The sequence below is a fragment of the Hemitrygon akajei genome, chromosome 16 (genome assembly GCF_048418815.1).
Source record: "Hemitrygon akajei chromosome 16, sHemAka1.3, whole genome shotgun sequence".
Classification (NCBI taxonomy): Eukaryota; Metazoa; Chordata; class Chondrichthyes; order Myliobatiformes; family Dasyatidae; genus Hemitrygon; species Hemitrygon akajei.
In genome coordinates, this window is record NC_133139.1 from 5,440,190 (window position 1) to 5,447,025 (window position 6,836).

Genomic DNA, 6,836 nt, shown 5'->3' on the forward strand with positions numbered 1-6,836 from the left:
AGGTGCACACAGGAAGGAACATACGAACTTGCTTACAGAGGAAGCTACAATTAAACTCCGAACTCCAACGCTCGAGCTGTAGTGACCTTGTGCTAACTGATATGCTACTGTAGCACCGTATCAATAGTCAGCTGGTCAGTAGAATGATTATGATCAATAGAATCCCCTGACAGCTTCACCTGCACTAAATGTAACACACATGTGAAGGAGGGCCTGCTCCAATCATTCTTGACCTACAGCACCACTTCTGTATTTCCCACTGACAGTCACATCACCATTTAAAAACTCAAAGCTCCACATAGACGCCGCCTGGCCTGGTGAGTTCCTCCAGTATTTTGTGTGTGTTGCTCTGGATTTCCAGCAGCTACTGAATCTCTTGTGTTTATGAACAATTGTGAGCTGGTTATCATAACACATCTTGGAATAACATTTCATAATAACTTTAAACACAAGAGATCCTGACTCTGACACAGGCTCTGCCCCCCCCCCCCCCCGTTACCTCTTTTCCTCACCTGCCTATCACTTCCTCCTGATACCCCTCCTCCTTCCCGTTCTTCCTCGGTCCATTCTCATCTCCTACCAAATTCCTTCTTCGTCAGCCCTTTACCTTTTGGCACTATCATCTCCCAGCTTCTTTCTTCGTCCCTCCTCCCCCACCCATCCACCTTTCCCCTCACGTGATCTCACCTATCACCTGCCAGTTTGTACCCTTTCCCCTCTCCCCACCTTCATATTCTGGCTTCGTCCCTCTTCCTTTCCAGTCCTGATGAAGGGTCTCGGCCTGAAACACCGACTGTTATTAATTTCCATAGATGCTGCCTGACCTTCTGAATTCCTCCAGCATTTTGTATGTGGTACAGTACTCATAATAACTTTGCTTCATTGTACAAGGGTCATTGCTCCTGGTGGAGGCCCTCTGCAGGCACCTTCTTACAGGCTTTTCTTAGGCAGGTCCCCTTTAGCATCCCTTCTTTACCCAGGGCGTACAAAGGTTCCCTTCTGGTCTTCCCCTTTGAGTGAGCAAGGGAGTGAATCCAGGGTCTTCAGTGGCAGCCAGCATGTGTAACTGTGTGTAGCTGCCTTGGGGAGCATGCCAATAGAGGTCATGTCCTTTGCTGGCTGCTGCAAAGTAAATTGTGTAAAACTGAGTGAATTCCTATCAGATGTAATATAGATCTTATGTAATTAAACATTTTGGGGTATAAGCCCACCCTATTGCTCTTTAAAACTGGATATGGCCAATTTTGTGAAGTCCCAGATAGATATCAGTGCTCTCAGCTTTATAAAACTATTTAGGCTGCACCCAGAGTTTTGGATACTGTTCTGGTCACCCCCATTATAGGAAGGATGTCAAGGCTTTGCAGAGGGTGCAGAAGAGGTTTGCCTGGAATCGAGGGTATGAAGGGTTGGACAAATTGGGGTTGGTTTCTCTGAAGCAGCCGAGGCTGAGGGGAGATCTGATAGAGTTTTATAAGATTATGAGAGGCACAGACAGAGTAGTCAGGCTGTATCTTTTACCAAGAGTTGAAATGTCGAATACCAGAGGGCATGCAGTTAAGGTGAGGGGGGAAATTTCAAAGGAACTGTGAGGGGCAAGTTTCTTACACAGAGACGTGGTTGCCTGGGGGGAGTGGTGGAGGGAGAAACATTAGAGACATTTAAGAAACTTTTAGGTTGGCTCATGGATGTGAGGAAAATGGAGGGATATGGACATTGAGTAGCAGAAGAGATTAGTTGGCTATTTGATTACTAATTTAATTGGTTTGACAGAACATTGCGGGCCAAAGGGTCTGTTCCTGTGTTGTACCCTTCCATGTTCTATGTAAGTTTAGTAGGTCCAATCCAACTGCAAAAAAAATTATCACCATTTCATTCTGAATCTTTAATGTTTTGAGAACATTCTGCATCAAATAACCTTAGACCATTGCAAGTTGATAGGGTGGCTAATAATAACTTATTCATTAATCACTTTTCATACTAACAATGCAGTTCAAGTGCTTTACAATGGGATAAAATGTAAACATGAAATTAAAATTAAAATAAACATGAAAGTAAAAGACAAAAAGATGTTAGTTAAAAATAAGGTTAAACAAATAGGTTCTGATCTGGTGTTTAAAAGTGTCAGCTGAATCTGAGTCTCTTACAGTTTTAGGTATTGAATTCCACAGTTCAGGAGCGTAGTTCAAAAAAGCTGACCTGACAACTGCCTTTTGAGGGAGTTTGTTTAAATTTAAGAGACCAGTAGCAGAAGACCTAAGCGCTTGAGCAAGATTATAAAATGAAAACAATTCTGTGACGTACTCTGGTCCCAGACCATTAAAGGCTTTAAAAACAAGTAAGGGAACTGTAAAATCTATTCTAGAAGATACAGGAAGCCAATGCAGAGTGGCTAGGATGGGAGTGATATGTTCCCTCAACCTGGTTAAGAAGGTGCACAGTGTGTTAGCCTTTATTAATTGAGGGATTAAGTTCAAGAGCCTGGAGGTAATGCACTCTATAAAACCCTGGTTAAACTACACTTGGAGGATTGTATTCAATTCTGGTTATTGCATTATAGGAAGAGTGTGGAAGTTTCAGTGGGGTATAGTGGAGATTCACCAGGGTCTGTCTGGACAAGAGAGCATTTTTTATGAGGGCAAGTTGACCGAGCTAGGGCTTTTCTCTTTGGGGAGAAGGGATGAGAGGTGACTTGATAGAGGTGTACAAGATGATAAGAGGCATTGATAGAGTGGATAGACAGAGTCTTTTTCCCAAGACTAATACAAAGGATACACAGAAGCATAATTTTAGATTCATTAGAGGAAAGTATGTGGCAGTGGGTGTCAGAGAGGGAAGTTTTTTTTTACACAGTGTGTGGAACATGCTTCTGGGAATGATGGTAAAGGCAGATACATTAGGGATTTTTACAAAATTCATAGATGGGCACATGGATAAATGCAAATGGGAGTTATGTGGGAGGGACGAGATAGATTGATCTTAAGTAGGTTAAAAGTTCGGCACAACATTATGGGCTGAAGGGTGTACTGTTCTATGTTCTAACATTTGAAACAGTATCTGTGTGTTTCAGTCATTTGAGGGTTTCAACAAAGAGCCAAACAATTCCATAATTATAGGCTCCACATCTTTGCAGTCACATTGTTTTTGTAAGGGATTCTAATGGTAACAGTTGAGTTATACATTTGTCTGGAAAATAGATCCAAAACAAATAGAAGCGAAGATCAAACATGCTGTGAAGCCGGAGCACTGGGATGCTGTAGGAATGGAATTGGGCGTTGTACTGCCAATGAGAACTAAGCTATATGAGTAATCTTATTTCACTTAAGTATTCTGAGGACTCCATCAGTCAGGGTCGACCATGGATGTTGTGTCCTAGCTGTCTAGAGGGGCAGTACAATATGGAGATGAAGCTGCTACCCCAGAGGCAGGCTCCCCCTCTCCACGCAGCTGATGAACCTAAAGCAACGGCAGAGACTGATACAGTCTAGCATCAGCGGTGTTGCTGGAGTTGCCAGTCAGTGTTGAACTCAACGTAGGACTGTCTTAGGGACCTCGGCTCAGGACTTTATACTCGGGGTTTACTCCTGAAGCCTTCGCAAGGCAGTGAAGGTTCGAGGTCAGAGCTTTCCTTCTCCTAGGTGAGCTGCCAAATGCAGCTGATGAGCCCCATCTGCCCAAATATGTACTCTAATAGATACAGAAAGTGTGAATGAGGACACAAGAGACTCTGCAGGTACTGGAAATCCAGCGCAACATTCAAAATGGAGGAGGAACTCAGCAGGTCAGGAAATGTTCGTCAGGACTGGAAAGGAAGGGGTTGATGCCAGAAGAGAAAGGTGGAGTGAGGGCAAGGAGGACAAGCTAGAAGGTGATAGGTGAAGCCAGATGGGTGTGGGAAGGGATTGAAGTAAGAAGCTGGGAGATGGTAGGTGGAAAAGGCAAAGGGCTGACGAAGAAGGAGAGAAGAGTGGACCATGGGTGAAAGGGAAGGAGGAGGGGCATGGGGGGGTGAAAGGCAGGTGGGGAGAAAAGGAAAGAGGCCAGAGTGGGGAAATGGGGAGAGGAAAGAAATCGGTTCATCCATCAGGTTGGAGGCTACCCAGACAGAATATGAGGAGTTGCTCCTCCAATCTAAGAATGGCCTCATCATGGTAGAAGAGAAGGTCATGGACTGATACATCAGGAGGGGAATGGGAATGATTTGTAGAACGGTTGGATTAGATTGAAGAGTTGTTCATTGATTACATTACTGCTTTAGCTTTCTCCTTACCCTTGGAAACCTTCATTCAGGAGATAGAATCATTGAGTTGTAGAGTGTTGCAGCACAGATGCAGGCCATTTGGCCCATCGAGACTCTGCCAGCCACAGTGCTCACCTATCTAGTCCATCCCTATTTCCTACTTTCGGCCTATATCCCTGCAAATCACCTCCCCTCCATGTACAATGCAAGTGTTTCCTAAATGATACTGTTGTACCCGCCTCAACCACTCCCTCTGGTAGCTCAGTCCATATACTCACTACACTTCACATGAAATCTTATCCCTCAGGTTTCTTTTAAATCTTTCCCCTCTCATTCCTATGCCCCATGGTTTTGGACACCCCTTCTCTGGGGAAAAGACTGTTACTGTCCACCTTATCTACAATCCTCATGATTTCAGAATCAGAATCGGGCTTATTGTCACTGACATTTGTTGGTTTGTGTCAGCAGTCCAGTGCAAGGAATAGCATAAACTATAAATTACAATAAGAAATATTATATGTAAGATATAAGTAGTGGAAAAAGAGCAAAAATATTGAGGTGGTCTTCATGGATTCATTTTCCATTCTGAAATTTGATGGTAGTTGGGAAGAAGCTGTTCCTAAAACATTGAGTGTGTGTCTTCAGGCTCCTGTACCTCCACTTTGATGATAGCAATGAGGAGAGGGCATGTCCTGGGTGATGGGTGCCCACCTTTGTGAGGCATTGCCTTTTGAAGGTATCCTCGATGCTGGGGAGGTTAGTGCCTATGAAGGAGCAGATTGAATTTACAACTTTCTGCAGCTTTTGCCAGTCCTCCTAGTGGCCTCTCCATACCAGAAAGTGATGGCTCCAGTTAGAATGCTCTCCACAGTACAGGGGTTTACTTTATAAATCTATCTAAGGTCACCCCTCATTCTCCCACACTCCAAACAATAACAACCTAGCCTGGTTATCCTGTTCCCAATGTCAGTTTGCCTTGAGAAGGAAGTACTGATCAGGCTGGAATAAAAACAGAAAATGGTGAAGATATTTAGCAGCATTTGTACCGAGAGAAATAGAGTTAATTTTGGCAAAAAATACTGGCAAAACTCAGTAGGTCAGGCAGTATCTATGGAGGAGGAGAAACAGTTGATATTTCAGGTCAAGATCTTTCATGAAGACCCTCCATAGATTCTGCCTGAGTTCCTCCAGCATTTTGTGTGTGTTGTTCAAAGATTCTAGCTTCTGTAGAATCTCTTGTGTTTGCGTGTTTTAGGTTAATGTTTCGGGTTCAAGGTTTGATCCGTTCAACACCGCTCATGACCAAGCAGGCTTCCTGCATGTTTGGCAGGGTTCTGACAGGGCTGCCCCAACAAAACCTGCAAGTTACTGGTCATCAAGTTCAAGATGGTCAGAATACAGGAGATTCTGCAGATGCTGGAAATCCAGAGCAACACACACACAGTACTGGAGGAACTCAGCAAGTCATGCAGCAGCAATGGAAATGAACAAACAGTTAATGCTTTAGGCTGAAGCCCTTCATCAGGACTAAGAAAGGAAGGGGGAAGATCATCCAAGAAAGTTTATGATAGTTAGCTGCTTTCTTCTGCCTCACGCAGCACTCAACCAGAGTTAAAATTAAGGGTAAGGATTTGTGTTTTTGTTTATGGTTAGCAAAATTAGCATAAACATTCTAATTAATCACAGCTGTATAATTTTAGTGTTCAATACAAAACCATGTAATGGGATCTTAGAAGACTTTTTGAGCAAAATTTCTTTCAAATGCAGTCAATTAGACTGAAGTGCAGCACAGTGACACAGGTGGTAGATTGTAAAGAGTTTGCATGCTTTTTTCTCAGGAAAGAGATGTCAAATCCTATTGGAAATGTATTTAAAGTGAGTAGGGGTCAATATAAAGTAGATGTGTGGGTTAAGACTTGCTGCACTGAGAGTGGTGGCTGCTAGGGATGGGAGTGGACACTGGTGTTGAAGAGATTATTGCACAGACACATGAATATGTAGGGATGCTGACCCAGGAGAGGGTCACAATGAGGTTCACATGAATGATCCCACAAATGAAAGGCTTAATGTATGAGGATCATTTGATTTTTCGGGGCCTGGACACAATGGAGTTCAGAACAAGGAGGGAGGGATCTCATTGGGTAGTGGAGAGGGTCCTTCCAATAGTGGGAGAGTCTAGGATCTGAGGACACAGCCTCAGAATAGAAGGACATCCCTTTGAAACTGAGAAGAGGAAGAATTTCTTCATTCATAAGGTGATGAATCTGTAGAATTAATTCCCACCAAGGATGTGGAGGCCAAGTTATTGGGTGTATTTAAGGTAGAGATTGATGGGTTCTTGATTGCCAAGAGGGTTAAGGGTTCTGAGGAGAATGCTGGAAAATGAGGTTATGATTGAACATAACCATTGGGCTGAATTGCCTAAATCATAGTTTTATGGTCTCTTCCCATTCGGGTGGGCCTGTCTCTTGTAACTCCTCTATGGCTACTTCCAACTCAAACTTTTTCCCATTGTCACTGCTTCATCTATCACTTCAGCCATTACTATCACATCCTCTGTTGCCATTGACTACCGCATCCATCCCTTTCATGTCCATTG